The 13,749-nt window shown below is 47.2% G+C and overlaps 1 long non-coding RNA gene across 1 annotated transcript in view; it reads right to left on the bottom strand.

Annotated features, from left to right (window-relative positions):
• The window catches only part of LOC145409626 (uncharacterized), a 281,066-nt gene that overhangs the window by 120,268 nt on the left and 147,049 nt on the right, over window positions 1-13,749 (bottom strand). Inside the window, exon 3 of the long non-coding RNA XR_013899145.1 lies at window positions 9,144-9,186. This is a non-coding gene — a long non-coding RNA (uncharacterized LOC145409626). The remainder of the gene's footprint in view (window positions 1-9,143; window positions 9,187-13,749) is intronic.

Raw genomic sequence — 13,749 nt, 5'->3', positions numbered from 1 at the left:
GTCTCTTAATTACATCTTTATTTTTTACTATTATTATCATTATTATTATTATTATTATTATTATTATTATTATTATTATGACTACTACTAATGCTTCTACTAATACTACTATTATTATTATTATTATTATTATTATTATTATTATCATCATCATCATAATCACGACACTCGAAATAAAGGTAATTCAATCCTTCCATACTTAAATACAATCGTACATTATTAGGCATAAATAAAAAAAAAACTTACGCCATCTTACTAAAAAATCCAAGGTGTAATCGGCATCTTAAGGCGCTAAGGAAAAGGCGTTAAGGAGTCAAGTATTGGTTCAAAATAATGTGTGTGTGTGTGTGTGTGTGTGTGTGTGTGTGTGTGTGTGTGTGTGTGTGTGTGTGTGTGTGTGTGTGTGGTAGAGCTTAAGTCGCCAAGGAAGAGGTGTTAAGGAGACAGGTAGGGGTTCAAAATAGTGTCAGGTGTGTCACATGATGGACAGTGAGAGACTGACGAAGAGAGTGTATGTGAGTGAGGAGGAGGGGGGGGGGAGAGGGAGTGGGAGTCCAAGGATGAGATGGAGGGATGGAGTGGAGAGGTATATGAGAGAGGGGGATGTGAGCTGGGAGCAGGGCAATGAAATGGCGGGGGACAGGGCGACATGGAGGCGATTTGTTTGTGGCCACCCCTTACGGGATTAAGGTGTCTGGCAATAGATAGCTAGTGTCACATGGTTCTGACACCTCGCTGCTTACACTATCACTCCTCCCTCCCTCAACCACTCTTCACCATCACCTTATCCTGCCTATTAGACTCTCAAGGTGCCTAAAAGCTTCTTCACATTACAATGCTAATGGTGATGGGGTCGCCTTCACGTGGTGGCACAGATGTAAACGGGTGGGTTCGCTGTCCAGGTATACAAACGTCCCTCACCTCCCCCCTATTCCTGAGAGAGAGAGAGAGAGAGAGAGAGAGAGAGAGAGAGAGAGAGAGAACATGGTGGACTGTGGGAAAGGACAACTACAGCCTGCAGTCCACCGGGTCCAGGTACAGGAAGGGGCCACAGCAACAAAAACAACAAATAACAATAATAACAACAAATAACTAACAAAAATAACAATACTAACATTATTTTCTTTCCAACTTCTCTCTCTCTCTCTCTCTCTCTCTCTCTCTCTCCACATAATTTTACACGTAGCTCTTAAAGGGAAAATGAGTCACTTGAGAGGAGCGTGTGGAGTTTCGTGGAGAGACAGACGAACAAATGAGGAAATCGCGAGTGTTGTGGTGTTGATGTGGAGGTGATAGTAAGTGGAAGAAGGAGTACCCTGAGGTGGACTGGCCGTGTGGAGAGGATGGGGAGTGGTGGACTGAGTGTATATGTGAAGTGAAGAGAGTGAGGAATTGACTGTGTGACGTGCAGGGAGAGGTGGACATCGAGGCCGAGATGAAGGGACGGGGTGGAGAGGTTTGTGGTGTGGGATGGGGAGAGGGCTGTCTGATGGCGAACAGGGCAACAAGGAAGCATGACATGAGATATACTGTGGCACGTTGGGGCAATCGACATCCACTCACGCGATGTAGTGCTGCCTTTAGATTTATCGAGAGTGACAACCGTAAGTTTCTTGTGACTCAGATATCATTTACTCAGCTGGTTGGTAACCATATATCCAAACAGAAGCCTGGTGGACTAGGGGATTGAGACGCTCCGACCGGATGTGGTCTATGAGGGTGTACATCCAAGAGGTGGCTGGGGTTTACTGTTCCTTAATGCCACTCAGGGAAGAGTAACTGGCTATCCTCGCCTTTAATATAAGAATTAAGAGTGTACATCCAGGAGGTGGCTGGGGTTTACTGCTCACCCAATGCCGCTCAGGGAAGGGTAACTGGCTATCCTCGCCTTCGGGACTAAGTAGCCTATGCCTCGGTCTATACACTCTGCTGGGAGGATAAAGGTTCAGGTCGCAATAGCCATTGTGGGTTCAACGCCAACTCTTACCTTCGTGGACCTGAACCCTCCCAAATTCATCTTCTTTAACCTCTTCTGGACGATGATGTTTTATTTACCTTATTCTTACCACCACGTGATAATATTCAACTTACGGCCCAGTAGTAAAGGAGGGGTTCATAAAGACTGAATATGACCCTTCTAATTCTTTAATATAAATAAAAAAAATAGTCATGAAACAGCAGGAACGAAATAAAATATGTTATCGGACTGAAGGGGTTTATCAAGGCTTATCAGTATCCTATCTACCCTTCTCTTATACCACTCTCGCCAATATCCTTCCTCTTATACCACTCTCGCCAATATCCTTCCTCTCATACCACTCTCGCCAATATCCTTCCTCTTATACCACTCTCGCCAATATCCTTCCCCTTATACCACTGTCTCCAATATAACTTCCTCTTATACCACTCTCGCCTCTTACACACACACACACACACACACACACAATCTCTTATCTCAATCTCCTTGCTCTTATCTGCCTTCAATACACTGCTAAAATCACCTTCCCATTTGCTAGTCGTGGTCATGTTAGGTTACAATTGCACTGCGTCTGCGTCACACTCAGGGCATGTCCGTCACTTTCCTCCCTGACGCATCATGTCAAAGAGAATCATCTATGGCCAGCGAAACATAATTCCTCTCTCTCTCTCTCATTCTCTCTCTCTCCCTCCCTCTCTCTCATCTATGGCCAGAGAAACATACAAAGCTTCTCTCAGCTCAGCAATATTAGCCAGCAGAGGAAAGTGAGATATAGAGAAAGTGAAATGGGCAAACTTTTTTATCATACTGTACAGGACACACACACACACACACACACACACACACACACACACACACACACACACATACACACACACACACACACACACACAGGGGAGATGTGAAAAATATGGAAGGACACAAAATACTTACAGAAAATACTTGGAAAACTTTTGCTCATGTCAGTACATAATTAAATTCTTCTCCACTAACACCTGACCACCACAAGGTTTCCCCCCTCTCTCTCTCTCTCCCCTTCTCTCTCTCTCTCTTTCCCTCTCTCTCGCTTTCTCTTGACCATACCTTTGCCCACCTGATGTCATTCTTTTTATATATTCTTGCTGTCTACAGGCGATTTTATTCGGTTTAGACTTTCCTGATGTGTGTGTGTGTGTGTGTGTGTGTGTGTGTGTGTGTGTGTGTGTGTGTGTGTGTGTGTGTGTGTGTGTGTATTTACCTTTAATAATCCTTTTAAAAACAATTTCGTCTTGAGAGTACTAATAACAGTGCCAGTGCCAATACAGCCGCAGTGCCAGTAGCAGTGACAGTAGAAACGCGAGCAGCATAACCAGTAGCGCTGCCAGTAACACCCAGTAGCAGTGTCAGCAAGAGTGTCACTACCAAGCTCAGCAGCAGTGCCAGTACGACCCAATAATGCCCGTATAAAAAAAAACACAGAGCCAGTGATAGTGCCAGTAGCAGTGCCATTACGTGCAAATAAGAGCCATGAAGTGTCAAAAACAGTGCCAGTGTAGAACCAGCAGCAGTGCCAGTAGCGTGAGGGTGGGGTGGGCGGGATGGGCGGGGCCGTATGCGGGTCACGGCGGCTCTCCATTCATCACCCCAAACACCGATTTTTACACCCCTGACAAATGGCACCCTTGTTGACCCCTCTCCCCCCTCCTACCAACCTCCCCTTCCCCTCTCCCCTCCTATCTTCTTATCTCCCCTTCCCCTCCCCCTTCCCTCTTCCTGGAACTTTTCTCTCCCTTCTCTTCCTCCCTCCAAGGATTCTCTCCCCCTCTTCCCTTCTCTCTTCTGTGCATACTCCCTCCTCTTTTCCCTCCTCCCTCCCTTTCCCCTCCCCCCTCCAACCATCCTTTCCCTTCCCCTCCCCCTCCCTGTATATTCCCTGCTCTTTCCCTCCCCCCTTACCCTCCTTCCTCCTGTCTCTCTCTCCCCCCTCCCCAATCCCCCTCCTACGATCCTCCCCTCCTTGTATAACCTCCCCCCCTCACAGATTCCTCCCTCTCCTGTTCTTCCCCTTCCAGCCCTCCCCTCCTCCTCTACCCTAGGATCTTCTTTCGATGCCTCCCCGCCCTCCCTCCCCCTCCCAGCTTTCTCCCTCCCCTTCCCAATACCCATCTCCCCTCCTATCACCCTCCCCCTTCCTTTCCCCCTCCTACCACTCTCTCCATTCCTCTCCCCCTCCTAACACCCTCCGCCTTCCTCTCCCCCAAACTTTCCTCCTTGCTCCTCTCTCTCTCGGTTCCTCTTTCCTTCCCTCTCCCTTTCCTCCCTCCTTCCCTCCCTCTCCCCCTGTCCTCTCCCTCCTTCCCTCTCTCTCCCTCTGCCCCCTACCTCTTCCCTTCCATACCCCTCTCCCTCACTTCCTCTTTCCTTCCCCCTCCCCTCCCTCCTTCCCCTGTCCCCTCCCTCATTCCTTCAATTCCCCTCTCCCTCACTTGCTCTTTCCTTCCCTCTCCCTCCTTCCTCCTCTCTCTCCTTCCCTCCCTCCCTCCTTCAGGTACTCAGCGTAGTTAATATTAAGTCTTGCCACAAACAGACGCTTTTCCTCAGCTCAGTACAGCATCCTTGAGGTGAAGGAGTTAAGGAAGGCTAGATCTAACCCCTCTACGGCGAAAAATCACCCCGCCACTAAAATAATAATAATAATAATAATAATAGTAATGATAATGATATTATTACTACTACTACTACCACCGGTAATACTACTACTACTACTAAAATAACAATAACAACAACAACAACAATCATAATAATAATAATAATAATAATAAAGTTTAGTAAAGAATATATAAAAAAATGAGCCACATAGATGAAGAAGGTAAAGCTCAGAAATTCTCTCTCTCTCTCTCTCTCTCATCTAAATAAAATCGTCTGAGTTAGCAATTAAAAAATCGTAGTAAAGGGGTCAACTCCTTCAATGCGATTTTTATTTCACTTCATTTCACTTTCATTTCATTTCATTTCACTTCATTTCATTTCACTTCATTTCACTTTCACTTCATTTCATTTCACTTCATTTCATTTCACTTCATTTCATTTCATTTCACTTCATTTCACTTCATTTCATTTTCATTTCACTTATTCTCTTTATTTTTTTCCCTTTTTCATTTTATTTCATTTTATTTCGATTTATTTAGTTTAATTTCACCATTTCACTTTATTTCAGGGCAGTGAAATGGCGGGGGACAGGGCGACGTGGAGGCGATTTGTTTATGGCCACCCCAAACGGGCTTGCGGCGTCTGGCAATAGATAGATAGATAGAATACACTGAGGTGGTTTGGACATGTGGAGAGAATAGAGAATGAAAGACTGACTAAGAGGGTGTATGTAGGTGAGGTGGAGGGAGGGAGAGGGAGGGGTAGACCGAGGATGGGGTGGAGGGATGGAGTTGAGAGGTATATGAGGGAGGGGGGGGTGAGTTGGGGAGGGTAGTCAAATGGTGGGTGACAGCGATTTGGAGGCGTTTTGTCTGCGGCCACCCTTTGCGGGATTAGAGCGTCGGGCTATAGATATAGATAGATAGATTAGGTCTCTAAGATTAGTAGTGATAAGGGAGATAAGATTTGTAAAATCGTCAGGAGGTAGTTTAATTTACAATCATGTATATATAATGGTTTGTTTATTATGAAAGTATTATAAGCAGAGAACGTAGAGTACAGATGGATGAATCGCATCTATCAAAACTCACGAATATTATTAATCCACCTGCATCATGTCCATCATATTATTAAAGTAGATATGAAGTCGGGGTTGGAGTAGATATATAACTACGGGTTGGAGTAGGTAGGTCGGGACTGTAGTAGATATTTAAGTCGGGGTTGTAGTCGTACTTGTAAAACTTCTGGCGTAGGAGTCGGCGTCGGGAATTATCATCGCCGACTTCACAACCCTGCATATGTGTACTCGGCAATTTTTCTTTTTCTTTTTTTTAAGGTGACATCCAACTCTCCCATTTTCTATATATCATTCTATTATCAAGCACTGTCTCTCATAAACGATGTAGACAATCGTAAAATGATATATATAACGCTGGAAATGTCTAAACTCATCAAATTATTAAGGAATGAAAATGAAAACAAAGGGTATGGAAGTTCATGGGAAGGCAGAGAGATTGAGCCAGTGTTGGGAGCGAGGGTGAGCGAGTGTTGGGAGCGAGGGTGAGCGAGTGTTGGGAGCGGGGGTGGGCGAGTGTTGGGAGCAGGGGTGGGCGAGTGTTGGGAGCAGGGGTGGGCGAGTGTTGGGGGCGTGGGTGGGCGAGTGTTGGGAGCGTGGGTGAGCGAGTGTTGGGAGCAGGGGTGGGCGAGTGTTGGGAGCGGGGGTGGGCGAGTGTTGGGAGCGGGGGTGGGCGAGTGTTGGGAGCGGGGGTGGGCGAGTGTTGGGAGCGGGGGTGAGCGAGTGTTGGGAGCGGGGGTGGGGGGCAACACAGCGCCTTGACCCCGTTGTTCCATCTCTCTCTGAACAAGGTGCTGTCCAGTGTTCCAACCCCGTGGCACAACAGACTCCATATAATTTGGTGAGGAGATGTTATGCACGTGAGAATTACCGCCATCACCATCACCAACAACCACATCCAACACAAGAAATGGCCTCCAGTTTTCGTCTCATGCAATTATTTCAGCTTGGTTTGCAACACTTCCCCCCCCCCCTCCTTCCTAATACCAGCTCTCCCCCCACCCCTTCCCCACCTCACACCATCTCTCCCCTCCTCTCCCCTTCCCCCACCTAACATCATCTCCCACCCTCCCCTTTCCCCTCTCCATTTCAAACTTTACTCACACTATCCTTCCCTGTCCTCCTCCCCCTTTTTCCCTTACCCCCCCTCTCTCCCCCTACCCACACCTCCTCCCCTCTCCCTTCCCCCTATTCACATCACCCCCTCCCTTTCTTCCACTATTCCCCCCACCCTCTAACACCTTTCCCCTCCCCCTCAAAGCATAACTAACCTTTACCATCCGTAGTCTCCCCTTCCCTCCCCCCCCCACCCTCCACCCCCTCACCAGTCCAGCACCATCCTTCTCTAACCAGACCTATTTCCCCCCCCCTCTCCCTCTCCTCTGCTATCCTTGTCTTAAACGCAATGGAACAGTTACCTTAATTATAATCTACGTATTGCAAACATCCTCGAAAGGACCAATAGGGCTGTTCCTGTTTCTTATTCCTTCCCTTCCTCTCCCCCCGTCCCATTTCCTTCCTCCCCACCCTCTTCCTCTCTTACACCCTCTCTCCATCCCCATCTCCTTCTATTCCCTCCTCTCTCTTTCCTCTCCCGCTTCCTCCCCCACACCCTCCTCGCTCTCTTTTCCTCTCTCCCCATCCACATCTCCCTCTACTCCCTCCTCTCCCTTCCCCCTCCCGTTTCCTCCCTCACCACCCTCTTCCCTCTCCTACACCCTCTCTTTTCCTCTCTCCCCATCCCCATACCCTTCTACTCCCGTCTTCTCCCCATCTTCCCCCTCTACTCCCGTCTTCTCCCCATCTTCCCCCTCTACTCCAGTCTTCTCCCCATCTTCCCCCTCTACTCCCGTCTTCTCCCCATCTTCCCCCTCTACTCCAGTCTTCTCCCCATCTTCCCCCTCTACTCCAGTCTTCTCCCCATCTTCCCCCTCTACTCCCGTCTTCTCCCCATCTTCCCCCTCTACTCCCGTCTTCTCCCCATCTTCCCCCTCTACTCCAGTCTTCTCCCCATCTTCCCCCTCTACTCCCGTCTTCTCCCCATCTTCCCCCTCTACTCCCGTCTTCTCCCCATCTTCCCCCTCTACTCCAGTCTTCTCCCCATCTTCCCCCTCTACTCCCGTCTTCTCCCCATCTTCCCCCTCTACTCCCGTATTCTCCCCATCTTTCCCTTCCCTTCCCCTCTCTTTCCCTCCCATCTCCTCTCCTCCCCTCCCCCTCACCCCCTCCCCAGGTGAATGAGTGCTAATGACCCCCATAATGGCCGCCACTGTGACCAATCCTTAATGGCCAGAATTAAAATAGCCACACTTATTTCACCCCCTCTCCTCCCCTCCCCTTCCCCACCACACCCCCTCCCCCACCCCCCTTACATACCCCTCTCCCGTTTCATCTTGATCCGTGACCCTTAATTGACGGGGCGGGGGAGGGGTAGGGAGGAGGGAGAAGGGTGGGGTAGAGGGGAAGGGGGAAAGGAGGGGTGAAGGGAAAGGGGAAAAGACGGAAGCAGGGGGAAAGGTAGTAAAGTAGGGGAATAAAGGGGGGGAAGGAAGGAGAGGGTGCGGTGGGGAGGGGAGGGGTGTGTGGAGGGGAAAGAAAAATAAGAGAGGTGACGTGGGTTCGGGGAAAGGTAGGAGAGAGAGAGAGAGAGAGAGAGATGGGTTATGTTGGGTATGGATAGTAGGGCTGGCAGGGAGGAGATAAGTTTACACAGGGAGAAGATGAGGGTATGATGGTGCAGGGGAGAAAGGTGGGGGGGGGGGGAGGGGCGATGGGAAGGACAGGGGAACAGAAAGGGGGAGGGAGGGAGGGAGGGAGAACGGAGGAAAGGGAGAGGGTGATGGAAAAGACAGAGGAATGGGAAGAGGAAGGGAAAAGAAGAGTAAGAGGAAGGGAGAAAGGGAAGGACAGAGGAAGGGAGGAAAGAGGGAATCAATGGAAGGGAGTGAGGAAGAGGGAAGAGGAGGAAAGAATAAGGGATAGAGGAAGATGGGAGGAAGGAGGGAAGGATAGAATGGAGAGAACATAGGCAAATATAAAAAGGGTATCATTCAGGAAGGAAGGGGTTAGTCTGGAGGAGGGGGGAGGAGAGGAGAGAGAGAGAGAGAGAGAGAGAGAGGAGGGATTGGAGGAGGAGAGGGAAAGTGAGAGGGGAGGGGAGAGGAGGAAAGAGGGTTGACAGGAGAGGAGGGAGGGGGTGTGAGGTGAGATGGAACAGAGGGGAGTGGGAATGGAGTTGAAACGGGATAAAGGACTGGATGTGGAGGGAGTAGGAGGGAGGACTGAAGGTTGTAAGGAGGGGAGGGGAGGGGAAGGGGAGGGGTTGGCTCAGGTAGCAAACAGGTGTGATAATGAAAGACACTGCCATTACGACAACTCACACACACCCTCAACCTACAGACTCCTACAGATACTAGAACTCTCTCTCTCTCTCTCTCTCTCTCTCTCTCTCTCCTCACGTACCGTCAATGCATCAGCGTGGTACAGGTAAAGGCATCCAGCTCACCTGTGGACAAGGAAAGAAAATTTTTTAAAGGAAAGTGTGACAGCAATTCATACCACAATACCTGACACTGAAAAACACCACCAACACCAGGTATATAACGATGGTGCTCTGCGGTATTGTCCTCTATGCTCTAAACTGCTCTGTATATTGAAAAAAAAAAAAAAAAAAAAAAACTATGTGGGTGAGGTGGAGGCCAAGGATGATATGGAGGTATGCAGTGGAGAGGTGTATGAGAGAGGGGGCTAGGGCAGTGAAATGGCGGGGGACAGGGCGACGTGGAGGCGATTTGTTTGTGGCCACCCCGTATGGGATTAAGGTGTCTGGCAATAGATAGACAGATATTATTCAGGAATGTTATTATTTTTTCTTCTATGTGTCCGATTCTGGGCATAGACTTCACGGCCTGTTCCCACGGCCCTGTTGTCCTACTATATACCAAACACCTTCACATGACACCACTTCGGCGCTAACACCCACCGTCTATATTGAATCCATGCTAGGGCTGTCTCATACAGGACTGGTGTACTGGTATTAGCGGGGGTATTTTTACGACATGTCGGCGGGTCTCCTGGTAGATCAGTAAAGGCAGCTCATGAAATTCAACTCCTTAAACTGTTTCCTGCCCTAGAAATCGAACCTGGGTCCTTCTAGACTGCAGGCCATCTCTCTAAGAAATAGGTTACTTATGCATGTACTTAAGAAATGTTACTTATGGATGTAGTTAAGAAATATGTATGTACTTAAGAGACGTTACTTATGCATGTACTTAAGAGAGGTTACTTATGCAGGTACTTAAGAAATATTATGTACTTAAGAGATGTTACTTATGCATGTACTTAAGGCATGTTACTTATGCATGTACTTAAGAAATGTTACTTATGCATGTACTTAAGGAATGTTACTTATGCATGTACTTAAGGAATGTTACTTATGCATGTACTTAAGAAATGTTTCTTATGCATGTACTTAAGAGGAAATATGTGGCTTAATGTGGGTCAAAATATTTACTAACAATTTTATGACAATTATCAAAATATAATAACACATAATTATACTCTTAAATATTTTTCGCCAGTCCATCACTTTCAATCTCTCTCTTTCTCTCTCTCTCTCTCTCTCTGACGCATACACAGCATTTCAAAGCTTCATCATTCTCTTTATCTCTTTCCTATCTTTAAACCCCTCCTCTCTCTCCCTCTCTCTCTCTCTGTCCCACGTAACATCAATGTGTCAGGGTGGTACGTGGGGTGGGGGTGGGGGGGACCTCACCTGTGGGTAAGAGCAGGTAAGAAGTAAGAGAGATGGACTAAAAAAAAAGTTAAATGGATTGCTGAGGAGATAGTGGGGAGGGGAGGAAAAAAGGGGGTGGAGGTGGGGGAGAAGAGGGGAGATAAGAAGAGAGGAGGAGAGAGGAGGATGGGGGAAGACAGAGGAAGAGGAGGAGGGAGGAGGATGGGAAGGGGGAGGGAGGAAGAGGATGGGAAGAGGGAGGGAGGAAGAGGATGGGAAGAGGGAGGGAGGAAGAGGATGGGAAGGGGGAGGGGGAAAGAGGATGGGAAGGGGGGAGGAGGGAGGATTGGAAGAGAGAGGGGTGGGAGGGGGAGGGGGAGGTAAGGGGTTGAGACAGAGGAGAATGGATGGGGATGAGCGAGGAGAAAGGGGCAGGGAGGGGAGGGAGAGGGAAGCGTAGGGAGAAAGAGAGGGAGAGAAGGAGAAGGCGGTGGAGGTAGGACATAAGGAGAGAGAAAGACGGAGGAAGGATGGAGGTAACAAGAGAGAGGGAGAGAAGGAAAGTGGAGAGTGGAGGAAACAGAAGAGAGGAGGGATGAGCATGGAGCGAAGGAGAGTGGAGGAAGAGAGGCAAAAGGAGAGTGAAGGAGGGAATGGAACAAGAGGAAAGGAGTAGGAGGAGAAAAAGTGGAGGTAAGAGAAGCGAGGGAGGAAGAAGGAGGGAGAAAATGGAATGAGGAGGGAAGAGAGAGAACGAATGGGAGGGAGTGGAGGGTTAAAAGAATGGCGAAGACAAGATAGAAGGAATGAAAGGAAGAACAGGAGAAAATGAGGAAAACAGACAACAATGATGGGAAAAGGGAAATGAAAAGGGAATGATGATGAAGATGGAAGAAGAAGAAGAAGAAGGAAAGGAAGAAGAAAGAAGAGGAAGGAAGGAATAAAGGAAAGAGGAAGATAAAAGACATGAATGAAATGAAACAACACCAAGAAAAGAACCCCTTCACCCAGACGACATCTTTTCATTTTGTGTGAAGAAATTAAAAAAAAAATATGGAAAGAAGAAAAAGAAGACAACTAAGGCTATATTTACCCTCTCAAAACTGGAAAAGTCTCCCCTCAAAAAAAACAAACACAAAGAAAAACAAAGAATGGCATGAAAAATGGAAAAATGTGTCCGTGGTGAACGAGATAATATGATCAGTGTTATTATTATTATTACTGTTACCTTGCGTATTCAATTATCATAAACATATTATTATCTTTATCATTATATTTTTCTTTTATTATTACTATTATTATTATTATTATTATTATTATTATTATTATTATTTCATTACTACTATTATTATTCTGATTATAATCACTACTACTATTACTACTACTACCACCACCACCACTACTACTTCTACTACTACAACAACTACTACTACTACTACTTAAAATCCACAAAAGGCAGCAAGTTACCTTGGGCTCAAACTTTGTGAAAAATATGAACAAACACATAAATAAATACAGGAATGACCTTTGACCCCAGGCCTCCAATATACGACCTGACACGACCTCACTGCAGGCGGGGTTGGCCAAAGTTACCAGAAGTCGCTGTTGTGGGATTTTAAAATATTTCTGATGATGTATGTTTGGTTGGTGTATTATTGAGGGAAATATACAGGTAAATACTGAGAGATGTGATACGGGAGATATTACATGATTCTTATACAGTTAATACTACTACTATTATAATGACAGTATGAATAATGATGATGATGATAATGATAATAATAATAGTGATAATAAGGAAGATTAAAAGAGTACAAGATGAATAATAACAGGTGTAACGACAGTAATAATCATCATCATCATCATCCGGACCTCTTTTCCCACCCTAAGGCAGGCTGAGGAAATAATAATAATAATAATAATAATAATAATAATAACAAATGAAAACTATGAATGCAGGGAAGAAAGAAGACAATAGAGACAAAACAGAGAGAGAGAGAGAGAGAGAGAGAGAGAGTGTGTGTGTGTGTGTGTGTGTGTGTGTGTGTGTGTGTGTGTGTGTGTGTGTGTGTGTGTGTGTGTGTGTGTGTCATGTAGTTTGTGTAAGACGAGAAGGTTAGTCCTGTACGTACACACCCTCTCTCTCTCTCTCCATGTTCCCTCACATACCTACATACCACATGCTGTGTCTTGTACCTACCACATTCTCTCTCTCTCTCTCTCTCTCTCTCACACACACACACACACACACACACACACACACACACACACACACACACATTTCCACTTCACCTTTCTACAAGCAAATTTTATTATGCCATTCTCTCTCTCTCTCTCTCACACATACCTACCCCTTGCTCCCTCCCTCATACCAATAGCACTGCTCCATAACTCATTCCTCTCTCCCCCCACCTCCCCCCTTTCTCTCTCCCTTCCTCCCTTACCAATCTATCTACTTCCCTCCATCTCCACGCACAGTCTGCTACAGAAGTTCGCCTGGTATTTCACCTCTTCTCACTTTCCTCTGCTGGCTAATATTGCTAAGCTGAGAGAGGCTTGGTGTGTTTCTCTGGCCATAGATGAGAGAGAGAGAGAGAGAGAGAGAGAGAGAGAGAGAGAGAGAGAGAGAGAGAGAGGAGAGAGAATTAATGTTTCTCTGGCCATAGATGATTCTCTCTTGATATGATGCGTCAGGGAGGAAAGTGACGGACATGCCCTGAGTGTGACGCAGACGCAGTGCAATTGTAAGCGACCTTTTGACTGTGACTGTAGCTTCCTTTCTTCCTTACATATACTCTTGATTTCTTTCTCTCTATCCCTCTTTCTCTCTCCTTCTCAGTTATTCCTCCTCTCCTTCTCCCCCCCCCTTCCTCCTGCTTTCCCGCCCCCCCCTCACACACACACACACCATCAATTCGTCTAAGCCCCTCTTTTCATCCCAGCTCTCATTCGCTCTCCCTTTCACACCCTCATCCCCTTTCCTCCTACCTTCCTCTCTCTCTCTCTCTCATTTCCTTTCCCTCCCTTCCCATCCCTTGACCCCTCTTCATCACAGCTCTCTTCCACACACTCACATTTTCAATTTTCATCCTTTCCCTCTCACCCCTCTCCTTCCCAGCCCACCCACTCCATCCTACCCTAGACTCCCCTCTCCCTCCTACTCCTCTCCCATTTTCTTTCATCCTGGGTTCGATTCTTAGTGCGATCAGCTTCCTTCCCTCGACTCAGGTGACTCCCCCCCCCCTCCTTGTTGGTAGGCAGGTAACACGAGTGCCCAGGATAACACCTAGGGCAGGTAACTGGTAACCTGGATGATGTACTGGCCTTGTGTCC

This window comes from Coenobita brevimanus, chromosome 82 (assembly GCF_032717465.1).
Source record: "Coenobita brevimanus isolate Jiangsu-jjx chromosome 82, ASM3271746v2, whole genome shotgun sequence".
Classification (NCBI taxonomy): Eukaryota; Metazoa; Arthropoda; class Malacostraca; order Decapoda; family Coenobitidae; genus Coenobita; species Coenobita brevimanus.
This window is presented reverse-complemented; position numbering and strand designations above follow the sequence as displayed.